Source organism: Equus przewalskii, chromosome 1 (assembly GCF_037783145.1).
Source record: "Equus przewalskii isolate Varuska chromosome 1, EquPr2, whole genome shotgun sequence".
NCBI lineage: Eukaryota > Metazoa > Chordata > Mammalia > Perissodactyla > Equidae > Equus > Equus przewalskii.
Window position 1 is genome coordinate 82588907 of NC_091831.1, and position 13330 is coordinate 82602236.

At 45.8% G+C, this 13330-nt stretch overlaps 1 protein-coding gene and 1 pseudogene across 37 annotated transcripts in view; both read right to left on the bottom strand.

The window, feature by feature from the left end:
- The window catches only part of MAPK8 (mitogen-activated protein kinase 8), a 99833-nt gene extending 94442 nt beyond the window's left edge, over window positions 1-5391 (bottom strand). For 17 of the 37 annotated variants that reach the window (XM_070615663.1, XM_070615798.1, XM_070615837.1 and 14 more), the window contains exon 1: window positions 5251-5387. The gene's annotated coding sequence lies outside the window, so the exon portion shown is untranslated. Of the gene's footprint in view, window positions 1-5250 lie in introns of all 37 variants that reach the window. The other 20 variants (XM_070615650.1, XM_070615779.1, XM_070615692.1 and 17 more) reach the window with 4 other exon arrangements.
- Window positions 5392-12175: 6784 nt separating this feature from the next.
- On the bottom strand, window positions 12176-12938 carry LOC103549413 (small ribosomal subunit protein eS6-like; annotated as a pseudogene).
- Window positions 12939-13330: the final 392 nt, after the last annotated feature.

Below are 13330 nucleotides of genomic sequence, written 5' to 3' on the forward strand. Positions count from 1 at the left end.
CATAGAAAACTCAGAAAAGACAGTATTTCCAGATGCTACTAATATTAAATAACCTCCCTCATTTTGCTAGAGACCGTTAAAAATGTTTAATGAACATTGTGGTTACCCGGTCTCTGACAAATTTGCCATCATCACATAGAGTCAAAGATCTCAATAACATTAAAGATTTGACAGCATTCCATTTTCTTCAATTATGGGTATATGATAAAGCTATTCCCAGCTACTGAATTCCTACTCTTTTAGATATCTGTCAAAATAAAAGCTTAGGCAATTCTCTACAGTGGGAAACGTGACCGTGGCAAAACAACTTTGTATCAGAGAATGTGGAAAATGACTTCCCTTTAATATTTGCTTCTGGAATATTTCCAAATTTTAAGGCAGAGGAGATTACTAGTCCAAATGTTAAATCATTTCAGTCAATCAACTTTAGATGAGACAATCGAATTTTAAATAAACCCCCCAGAGATGCAGAGGGAAACAACAGGCGTATTTTGGAGAATTTGAATGTACACTGTATATCAAATTGGTTTTAAATTAACTTGGTGTTTTGCATTTGCTCCAAGTTAAAAATAATAAGTGACAACAATAGCTAAAATTTCCTGAATATTTACATCCGGTGTCCCAGGCACTGTACTAGAGCGCCAGGCACTTTATATGCTGTATATTACTTAAACCTCACAGCCCTAGGAGATTATGTGCTATTATGAGATTATTCTCATTTGACAGATAATAAAACAGGCCCAAAGCTGTTACTAACCTGAACTAGCCCATGCCATATAGTCAGATTTGGAGCATGGATTAGAACTCAGGGTTGACCCTAAAGCCCATGCTAGCAACCACTAGTAAGTTTGGGCTCCTTAACTTTCTAAAGAGTCGGCAGATTTTAATCAAACCTGATGTACTACTACTGGGTAACAGGAGACACAAACGTGTATTTGTGATATAACCTATCACCCTGAAAAAGAATGGCAGCTAATAAGTTTTCTAAAAGGCATTATACACATACACTCTCACATATAACTTTAAAAACTGGATTTCAATGAAATTTGGCCTGCCCAGAGATCTGGGATAGGCTTTTGCTTCTTTGGGGGAAGCCCTCTCATAAATCTTTCAAAAGAATGTAAATTCACAGTTTAGATATCCCATCCCCGATCATAAGCTTCTTGAAGCTAACAAACTTCATTTTCACATCTTCCACTGTCTCTGAGAGCACAGAACCTCCTTAGTAATCACAGTGCTGGGGAATAAATAAAATCTACCATTCAGAGAACTCCTAGCTTACGTGAAGCTTTTTGTTTTATAAGTATGGGTATTACAGAAAATATGTGACTCCCAACAATTTTCTCTGCTTCTGAAAATTACAAGTCTAACTTTCATTGCTGTTCTTGACAGAGGATTCTGATTATCACCCAAGAAGGACTCTTTTTGTCCCACTAAGTTTTCTGAAGAAGCACCTGCCTAGGGAACAAGCTTTCTATAAAAAGGGTTCCAACAGCCTCAGTTTACAGTTCTAAATCCAAAACGGTTAAGCAACTGGTCCAAGGCTCTAGAGCTTGCTGATGACAAAGCCCAGATGACAGAAGTGAGAAGTGAACCTAGGTCTGACTGCTGGACAGTCTAGTTCCACCTGCAGCCCCAAAGGATATGACAGCTCTTATTTCAATATTCCTGTCACCTTCCAGGTAGTAAAGTCTGCTGACTCAAAACTCATTTCTGAAATCAAAGTTCAAGTTAATCTGCATTAGAGTAAGAAGGCAAAGCTTCTAAATGTTCATGTAAAGAGCTCATGACTAAGACAGTAAGCATCACAGCTCACTGAAATAGGCAAACGACTCATATCTAAAGTTATGCGGTTACAATGACTTCCTTGCACTACATGAATCAGAAAAGCTACTACTTGACCAGAGACTTCGAGAGAGCTGGCATCTCAATGTCAGACATTTTATACTTCTACACGTGCAACAAAGCATCTCAACTATCTAGATGACTCAAATGTGTCAAACAACTCACTGGCAAAGCAGACTAACAAAAGTCAGGCTTCTATTCAACCACCTCTTAAGAACCACCAGGATAGGTGTGTCTAGTCACTTAACAACAAATTACTTCAAGTTGTTTCACTGAGCAGTGAATATCTTCCCAAGGTCATTTCCATAATATTAAGCATTGAGCAAATAGTTAAGATTCTAACCTCATGAATTTTGGTAGATTTATTCTTAAGCTAATTTCCTTTCCAAGTGACCTTTCTCCTAGGATCTGAAGTAGTATGAAGGGGACAGTTTCCTACTCTGCCAGGACACTTAAAGGGAGCCCTTTTCAAACTCAATAATGGAATAATATAGTTCTTACTAACAGACTCAGTGCTCTCTCTTCCTTTAAACATAATTTAGAGTGGAATGTGGAGTGACTGCTAATGGGTATGGGGCATCTTCTTGGGCTGATGAAAATGTTCTGGAATTAGACAGTGCTGATCAACGCACAAATTTGTGAATAAATTAAAAACCCACTGATGCACATCTAACGGTAAATTTTATGGTATATCAATTACATCTCGATAAAGCTGTTATTTTTAAAAACCAACATAATCTAGAAAACAAAACAAAAAAACTCTGGTTTGACAGGTAGCCTGACAGTGAGCTATGATCCAAGGATTTTTTGTGTCAGGAACCCTTCCTAGAATCTGACAGACCTTAATTAACTGGGTAAAGCAATAAAAGTTTGGTATCTCAAGATTTTCATCCCTCATTTCAATAAAATATCACGCTTTTATTTATTTGTACTCTAGGTCAGATAATACTGAGCTCACCTCAAAGCCTTTCACATCTAAAACAAAAGCCAAAATTCGTCAAGCAGTGAGTGGAAAAGAGATGTAACTTGGATAAATCAATATTATTTTGAGTTTTAGGCCCATATGCTTCATCAGTAGTATTAGTACAATGAAGATTTAAAATTAAACATTTCCAAACATTTCTAAAATGTTATTAGAAATCAAACATTTCCAATAAAACTTTTTTTTTTTTAAAGATTGGCACCTGAGCTAACAACTTGCCAATCTCTTTTTCCTTTTTTCTCCCCAAATCCCCCTCAGTAGATAGCTGTATACTTTTAGTTGTGGGTCCTTCTAGTTGTGGCATGTGGGACACCACCTCAACATGGCCTGATGCGTGGTGCCATGTCGGTGCCCAGGATTCGAACCCGCGAAACCCTGGGCTGCTGAAGGGGAGCACATGAACTTTACGCTCGGCCACGGGGCTGGCCCCAAACTTTTTTTTTTTTTGAGGAAGACTGTCGCTGAGCTAACATCTGTGCCAATCTTCCTCTATTATGTGTGTGGGACGCCGCCACAGCATGGTTTGAGGAGCGGTGTGAAGGGCTGCGGAAGTGGAATGAACGACCTTAACCACTACGCCATCGGCCGGCCGCACTAACTTTTATGCAACTTGTTTTCTTTGTTCTAGCCTTTCCACTTAAAATGAAGGAGTCGTCAGAAACTTTTCAATTAATATTCACAAAAGGATAAATGCAATCATTTTAGACCCCTAATGAATTATCATTCTGTGTCTGTGTGCAATACATATATGTATACATATGATATACATACATCGCACACAGATACACACATACATTAAAAAGACATTTTAGGCAAGGTTTTATTTTAGGATAGTGATAAGCATAGAAGTGATTTAAAAAAAAAAACTGATACTGAAGTGATTCAAAAGCTCCTACTGTTGTGACAGATAATACATATGAAGTGATCATTTAGCCATCTGGAAGTGACAGTTTGCATGAGGCTTTCGAAACTTTACAGAGAACATTAAACTTTTTTTTACGGCTTGATTTTAAATACTATCAATTGTAAAGAGCTTTTCATCAATCTGACTTTCACTGAACACCTGCCATATCCCAGGCTAGGTGCCAGAGACGCAGATGCAACACAGGTCTGGCCTCAAGGAAGTCCCATTTTGACCGCTTGCTTTTGTCAGGCCCAGCACTAAACACGTCCCTTCCAGCATCTGACCTCCTGGGCTTAACCCACCGCAGGCGAAGAGGAGGTAAACACTACAAAGGACTATAAGGCCGTAAGACCGAAAAACTAAAGGTGGAAACAAATAAAAGCTGTTGTACATTTAGACCAATTCTAAGTCTACTTCCTAACCTAACATTACACTCTAAGTTCCAGATGTACCGCTAAAAAACATTAAAATGACCCAGAGAATACCTACACCTCCTTTAACACACATCACTTATATAATCTTCTCATTTAAAGACATATCTACCATATTTCACTCAAAGCATCCTCTTCCATTAAAGGATATTCCTCTTTACGTTCCAACTCTCCATCTGAGTACAACACGCACGGAACAGCTGCTGAACGAATGAATGAATGAACAAATGAATGAAATAAACAGATGCCCTAACTGCCGAGGAGGTACTTGCGGACGCTTATCTCAAAACACAATGGACTGACACACCAGAACACTACTGTAACGATTACTGAATTTCGGAGGTAAAAATAGTAACCACCCAACACTGTCCGATACCACGCAGGCAACATGTTATCAAGTCCACAGCAAACGTCTGATGGGGAACTTCCAGAAATCAAAACAAAAAGTGCTCATCGCAGTACTTTAAAATGGACTCGGTTCTACCACACAAGGACTAGGAACACAAGTGCAAGACAAAGAGATGGGAGGGTGCGGGGAGAGAGTCCAAAGGTCACCGCCTAAGGACCCTCCAGAGACGCGCCCGCGGACCCCCACGCTCGCGCCGAGCCCGACGGCCCCCGTCACCCGAGCCCCGGGCCCGGCGGTCGGTCGCAGCCCGGAGCCGCAGGCCGCCCCGGCCCCGGTGCTGGCGCCGCCGCCGCGCTCGCCCAGAACGTCAGCACAAAGAAGCCGGCGAGAGAGAAAAGGCGGCCCCCGCAGGCGCGGGACGGGCCCGGGCGCTCGCCGCGGGTACACCGCCGGGGAGGCAGCAGGGCGCGGCGGGCGGCCCGGGCCCCGCGCGACCTCCGCCGAAGCGCCTCCCAACTCGCCCCCCGCCGCGCTCCCCGCCGACCCGGACGCGGGACCCGCGCGAGCAGGGGGCCCGGCCGCCCGCAGCCCCGCGCCCCCGCCGCCCGGGCCGCTATTGTTCCCGCGCCCCCGCCCCCACGGGAGGGGGCACGGCTGAGGCGGCGGCGGCGGCGGCGGCACAATAACATAAACACGGCGGCGCGCCGGCCGCCCGCCCCGCGGCGACCGCCGCACTCACCCGGCCGCGCGGCGAACGGCGACGGGAGAGCCCGCCGGCGGGGACCGGCGCCGTCCGGGCGGTCGCCGCGGCCGTTACCCAGCGTCGCCGGCGGCTCCGCGATCCGGGCCGCGTCGTCCGGCCTCGGCCGCTCCGCTGAGTAACAGGGACGCGGGCCGTCACGGCGCACGCCCGCTCACGTCATCGCGCAGGGCCCCGCCCCCACGCCTCGCCGGCGGCCCGAGGGGCGGGGCAGCCCCGGGGCCCGGATTGCGGGGGCGGGGCCCGCCGTCCGGGAGCGGGGCTACTTATGGACCCGGAGGACTGGCGGAGGTCGCCTGGAGGCGGACCTGCGGCGCGAGCGCAGAGGGCGGCGTGCGAGGGGCGTGGCCGGGAGCCGGAGGGGGCGGGGCCCTGGCCCTGGCACGTGGCGGCGCGTGGCCTGAGCGCCCGGCGTCTGGCCCGGAGCGGTCCGCTAGTACTAGCCAAAAGTCGGGGGCTCCTCGACCCGGAGTTGGAAGGAGATCTGCGCTTAGACCCAACTCGCCCGGGGACCAGGCGTCCCGGCCCGGGGACACGCCTCACAGACGAAGAACTCAATACCTTGACCGACAATACGTTCCATTCCGAGGACACCTGCCGTGGGCCCAGCAACCCACAACAAACAAATGTTCTCTTAGGCCACCTGGAAAAAGCTGCCTCTTGTTTTCCCAAAATCCACCCCCTACCAGATTCCAGGTATTATGCTGTTTATTTCTGGACCCCACAAAGCGTGAATGTTATGGAATTGAGAAGCCCTTAAATATCCAACAATGGGTGGAAGGGTGTCTAAGTTAAATACGTCTTTGCGATGGAATACTTTTTAGCAATTTAAATGCCATATGTTGAAGGAATTCTTAACGACACGGGAAAATATTCATAATACGTTATTAAGAAAAAGAAGTCTATATATAGAGAATGATCCTACTTGTATACTATATATACATAGAAAAAACCTGGAAAGAAATATGCCAAATTATTTTAACGGTAGTTCATCATTAGACTGTGGAATGAAGGGTGAACTTGTTCTCTTTTATACTTTGGGTATTTTTCTGTTGTTTCCAAATGGAACAGTTATGTTCATATCAGAAAAAAATACATTACTTTAATAATGAATGCATAAATATTTGTTGAATAAATGAGTGAATTCAGGTAGGCTATCTTCCCATGTCATGTTGGGAACAGCGTGGGTTGGCCTGTTTCCAGTGGTTCTGAAATGGAACATAAGTGTGAGTATTCATTCATTCTTTCATTCTCTCCTGGTTCCCTCCCTCCCTCACAGGCTTCTTTATTTCCTTCCTTCATTTCTCTAATAAATATTTATTGCATGCCCATTCTGTGCCAGGCACTGTGCTAGCACTGGCAATAGTACAATGGAGCTTACAGACTTAATCACTGTAATATGGAAATAGTAACAGTAAACAAATGCAAAATGATCACCGCATTATAATACAGGTTGATGTGGCCACACAGTATTATGAAACCAATTGATAGAATTAGTAAAGCCAGGAAAGGCTTCCTTGAGGAACTGCCTCTTGAACTGAGAATAGATTTAAAAGTATTTTGGACAGAAGCAACTCAGAATGTAAGGGTCCTGTAGTGAGAGGGAGCAGGCGGAGTTGGACAAACTGAGGAAAAGCCAGTGCCACTGGAAGAACAAGGAAGAAGGAGCTATGAGATGAGGTTGGGAAGACTGGAAAGGGACCAAACCTAGTGCAGTCATACTACCCATGTTGAAAATCTTGTCTTTATCCTAAGGGCAATGGGAAGCCCCTGACGTGTTTCAGCAAAGGTGGGGGGCATGGTCAGAATGGCATCTTGAAGATTCCTTATTGGAAGGAGGCCAAGTAGACTATTCCTACATCTAGAATGGTCTAGGAATAGTCTAGATAGCAGACGGCGGAGGCTTGATCTATGGTGATGGTCATGAAAACAGTAAGGGGAAAGATCTGAGGACCCTTTAGGAGATCCAAAGCACAGAAGTTGATGATGGATTATGTGGGCAGTGGAGGAAAGGGAGATGTCAAGGAAAACTCATAGGTTTCTGGCTTGTGGCCAAGGATAGATGTTGGTGTTGGTTCACCGAAATGAGAATCTTAGAAGAGGACAAAGCTTGAGTGGAAAGATTATGAGAGCTGGTAGTTTGAAGGCTTTTGATCTGCCCAAAAGAGATGCCAAGTTGGCATTTGGATATATAGAGCTGGGCTCAGGGAGTTAAGAGGTGAATCATTGACAGATAATGGTGACTTGAAGTCTTGGGTACAGATGAGCCTAGGCCTGAGAGAGAGAGGGTAGTGAGTGAGAAGAGAAGAGGGCCGGGAACCAGCCTTGAGGAACTTCAGCACTGAATGGCCATGAAGAGGATGAGCCTGAAAATGACACGCCAGGGAGATAGAAGGAAAGAGGGATTCGAGAAGAAAGGAGTGATCAATAATATCAAATATAAGAAGAGGCTTGAAATCCTGGAATAAAGCCAAAAGTGGATTACAGTGGGCTGAGGAATGAATAGGAGATGAGAAAATGGAGGTGGTAGCTAACGATGGCTCAGGCAGTGAAGAAGGACACAAGAATGATTTATATATGGTAGGAATACCGTTGAGAGGAAGAGGTGGAATCAAGGGAATAAACATGAGTGTAAGTTTTCTAAGAGAGCGGGGTGAGGGGAGGGTTCATTGGACACACAGGTGGAAGCACTGGCAGGTACCCCCTACTCCTCACCAGACAAGTTAAAGACCTAGAGGTAACAAAAGACAATATAATCAGAGTAGTTGTCAAGTGAAGGATGTTGCCGGAACAGAGCTCCAGAGTTTTGTGCCCTATTCTCTTTAATACTTTAACAGTCTCTCTTTCATTCCACAGGGAAAACTTGTGATTTATTAGCACAGCCTGCCACTGTCAGCTTCCAATTATCTCTACCTAGAAAGGACGCCCTGTGTGTTATATATGTGAGCATGTGTGACTTCATTACTTGTATTGAATGTAGTCATCTCTGATATTCTGCAAATTCAAAATGCTTTTTGTAAGCCAGATGTGGCTCTGGGCCTCCTTCTTCTCAATGCATTTTTCCTTGTTAATCTATTATGGTTCCTTGTGAACCTATTGGGGGCTGACTCAGAAAAAGACAAAGAGCGAAGGAACTCAGGTTTATTGCCTCTTGTCCCAGGGGAGTTGTCTTGGAGACAGCGGGTCCTTGGGTCTCTCTGGGACTGGGATGGGAGAAGGAAGGAAGGGGAGGCTGCAGGCCCCTTAAATCCAGCCTCCGTGGGAGCCCTGAGAAATGGTTAGGAGGAAGTTGCAGCCTGTCCAGACAACCTCTTTCTTTGTCATTCTCCCTGGCCCACGCACACATGCTGGATTGTGATGGAGTTGGGCCTTTGGCTAAGGTGTCGGGTGAACCTCACCAAGCTATTCAAGGACACAGAAACTGAAAGTTGAGCCTTGATGTCACTTCCTAGTCCCCTGACCTCACTGCAGGTGTGAGGAGTTGGGGGGAGGGGGCTTATTGACTAAGGCCTGCAGAAGGGCATCTCTAGGGACACCCCCTCACTCGTGACCCCATCTCCACAGCCCTTCTCCTTTAGCTTCGCTTTCCAGCCCCCCAGTTTGGTTTCCCAACCATGCCCTTAGTCAAGTCAACCCCTCCCCTCCACAGGGGGAAGAGGTTCAGCACCTCCGTCAGTCACCCCCTGACTCTAGGATGCTCTTTGAAGCTCTGTCAAAGGAGAGCCTGCTGGCTGCAGAGGGGGCGGCTCAGGCTCTGGTAGGACGAGTAAAGGAGAGATGAGTGTTCATATTGCAAATTGATGTCTCCAACTGCAAGAACTGTGGCTTATTTTCTCGAGGGTAGGACGGGACCAAAAATGAGCAGAGTTGCTCAGTCACGACTTGAACACAACAAAGTGGAGAGACAAGTGGGTGGTACTCTAATTTGAACTTATAAGTAGTACCCGCCTCTCCTCCTGGGTTTCCTCCTTCCCTCTGCTCCCTTGTGTACACATGGCTTCTCGGTACATGCAAGAGAGACAACCCAGCTATTCAAGCCTTTAGATTGAGTACACACGCATGTTCTCATGAAAAAAATGGTCAGCATTTATTCTTCTAAAATGATGGTTCTCAAATTGTGGTCCCCAGAACAACAACATCAGCATCACCTGGGAACTGATGGGAAATGCAAATTCTCAAAATCACTTCAGACATGCTGAATTAAAAGCCCTGAGGGAAGGCCCCGACAATCTGTGTTTTAATGCGCCCTCCAAGTATTTCTGATGCTCACTCAAGTTTGAGAACCGCTGCCCGAAGACACTAGTTCGCAAGGCCACCTGCTTATCCGAATCACCTGGGGAGCTTTCAAAACTATCCGTGCCTGGGCTCCTCTTCTGGTAATCCTTCTTCAGAGGGCTGGGGTGGAGCCAGGCTTCTGTAGTGTTTTAAAAACTCCTCAGGTGATTTTGGTGTGCAGCCCAGATGAAGAGCAGTGTCCTAAGAAATTCAGCATATTGTCTGTTCTTTAAAGTCTCAGAGCAAACTGTACAGGACAACCTGCCCCCCACTTTTGTGTTTCAAGTTCTCTCTTAATCTTTCCTTTCGTTACTGGCTTTTTATTCTAATATTCTGCCCCCACCCTCCCACAGCTTAGAGATACCTCGGCTAAATTGTCCTCTTTCCATCCACACCCAGATATTGAAGATATTCAATATTTATCCTCTGGAGGAAAAGATGCAGGGAATTGAATGAGAGGTAAAGAATAAGTTGTTGAAGTCCTGAAAGCAATAAATAAAATCCTTATTGTTGTTTTAAATAAATGTGTATTTAGGAAGAAGACTTTCCACCAGACATCTCAGCATGGACGCTCTGCCCCGTTTACAATTCCTTTGCCTAGAATTCTTTCCAGCCCAGTGGAATTTTCCATTTACAACTCCTATACTACAGAACACTTTTCCAGGCCCTGTGGTGGAAGAAGACAGCTCCTCATTACTGGTTCCTCGCCCTTAGTAGCTTTAGGGAGGATCCTTCTCCATCTCATCTCCACCTCCATGTCTACCTCCACCTCCATCTCCATCTCTACCTCCACCACCATCTCTACCTCCATCTCCATCTCCACCTCCAGCTTCATCTCCATCTCTCTCTCTACCTCCACCTCCATCTCCACCTCCACCTCCATCTCCACCTCCATCTTCATCTCCGCCTCCACCTCCATCTCCACCTCCATCTTCATCTCCACCTCCATCTCCATCTCTACCTCCATCTTCATCTCCACCTCCATCTCCATCTCCACCTCCATCTCCATTTCCACCTCCATCTCCATCTCCACCTCCATCTCTACCTCCAACAGTCTCTCTGTCCTGTTCCTGAAGCAGATTTCCAGACAAAGACAGCATTGCTTCTGAGGGTAAGTTGCATTGCCCCTATTGCCAAAACCCAGCAGGATTGATTCTCAGCTGAGAGTTGACACAGCTGCATCAGCCTGGCCAGCTGGGGGCTTGTTGTGGGACTGCGAATGAGGGCAGAGGAGAGTAGGGTTTCAATACTTGGGAAAAGGCAGAAGGAAGTGCCATAACTCTACAAGGTGTGGTCCTCCTATGTGAAGGACAACTACACAGGGAAGAAAGTGAGCATTCCTTCCTGAACCCAAGGCAGTCCACACTCCAAGTGATGCTTGAGGGATAACAAATCCAGGGGAAAGAGAGGAGAAATTCATTTCCAGGGGTGAAGACTGGGTAAGGTCTCAAACCCAGACCCCAGTCCACCCCTTCCCATGCCCCTTGCCGCATTCTATTTCCTTGGAAAGCCAAAGTGTGGTTGGTAACTGTCAGCATATGCAGAGCAGAGAGCAAGACTTCCCTTGGAGTCAGCAGTAATAACAGGGATGTCACAAATATCGTCTTCTCAAAGGCAGGGCCTTGGCATGAGGTTCCTCTATCACCAAGCAATCAAGCAAGATCTATCGAGCAGGGGAGTGCCCATGTAGAAATGTGGACCGTCTCGTTGGGATCCCCTTTTGAGGGCACATACACACGCATGTACTTAGAGAAGATGGTACCACACCAGCGGGCATGGATTCAAATACTTGGCTCATTCTGCCCTCACAGCAGGGTGGGGCGTCAGGACCTGTGGTCAGTGTTGGAAGGACATAGCCCTCAACAAATAGGCAGGGAGGGAGTAAATACCCTGACCTCCCATCCTTCTGTCTCCTGCCGTTGCTCATTGCCTCCCATTGGCCAAACACAGCTACAAGCAGAAGGCCAGGGAGCCCAATGATGCAGTCCATACGGACGATTGTCCCTCACCCCAACTACAGGGCAGGCGACAGGGTGCAGAGTGGAAAGCTTCCTTTGGAGGTAGATGAAGTCATGGGCCTCGTACCAGGCTCCATTAGGGTAACTACGTTACACAGCTGTGTTAGGGACACTGTTCACATTCGAACTCCAGCATATGTGCTCAATTATTGCATTATTAAAATTTTTAGACCTTTTGTTTGTTTCTTTTTCAAATTTAAGAAGAAATTTAAATAGTTTACTCTTCCCTGTGGATACTTTTAAGTTGTCTTTAATTTCCTTAAATCAAATAAAAAGATAATTTTAGGGCCTGGCCCGGTAGCCAAGTGGTTGAAGTTCCATGTGCTCTGCTTCGGCGGCCCGGGTTCAGGGGTTTGGATCCTAGGCACAGACCTACTCCACTCATCAGCCATGCTGTGGAGGTATCCCACATACCAAAAAAAAAAAAAAATACAGGAAGAGTGGCACAGATGTTGGCTCAGGGCAATCTTCCTCAGCAAAAAAAAAAAAAAAAAAAGAATTTTATAATCAATACCTGAAAATTCCAATATCTGAAATCTTTATGAGGCATGCTCTCTCCTTCTCTCTCTCTGTCCCTCTCTCTCTCTCTCTTTTTTGACATCTAATCTTATTTATTGATTACTCTTAGAAAATCTTATTTTTGACCGGACTCAGACTCAGAGGCGGAAGCTCTCAGAGACGACAGCCTCCATCTCTTGGCAATCTGCTCCTGGCATTTTTCTTTGGCCTCCTTCATTCTCTTGGCCTAAAGTTGAGCATATTTTGTGTGCCCTTCTTTATTTTTCTGAGTATGCTGTTTCTTCAGGGCAATATGCTGACATGTATGTTGCAGGACAGGTGGAGTAACAGGACGCTGAATCTTGGGCGCTTTGGTTCTGGGTTTCTTACCTTCTTTGTTCAGGGGCTTTCTCACAACACACTGGTGGGCATCATCTTCTTTAGGAGATTGAAAGTTTGCAGATTCTTCCAGCTCTTTTGGGCCTCAGGCCACAGGCATGGCAGTATCAATCCATCCAGAAATCTCCCCCTGCCCCTAACATTTTTTTCACAATAACCAAGTTGAGAATACTCAGGTTGACATGCACAATGCAACCCCACACAGACCTGTGCTTTCTTTCTCCCGTCTTCCTTGGTCTGTAACAGGAAGGAGCATCCCCTGCTCAGGAGCAAGCAGACCTGGCCGTCCATCATGAGGAAAGCTTGTTCGTCATTCCCATTGTTGGTTTGGACCCCATATCCCTTCCGCTCTTCACTCAGACCACCAGCGCCAACTTCTGTGGCCATGCGCTTCTCATAAAAGGTCTGGAGTTGGCATTCATCGTCCACTTCGATGAGTTTCTGGCAGCCAGTGGTTTGCAAGGTGTTGAGCTTCATCTGAAGCAGTTGATTGCCTCTGAGTCACCACAAAAAACAGCTGTGTGTGTCTTCTTCTTCGTCTGTTGTTTCTACTGGTGACTTTGTGTTCTGAGGTCCCTGTTTTGAATGGAAGGAAGGCAGAGGTATTGATTAGTTTTATGCTTTGATAACGTCAGTATTTATGTCATAATTCATAGGTTAACCAGGAAAAGAATAAAACTAGGGTATATAAGGGTATATACTTTTCAAACTACAAGAATAAAAAAATAAAATGATAAACAATAACAAATAAAAACTAAGGCCAAAAAGGATAGAAAAAGGAATGTTAACTAGGCTGGATGAATAGAAAGCACAAACTAAGGTGGTAGATTTAATATATCTGTGTATGTCAATATTTTTTTAAATGTAAG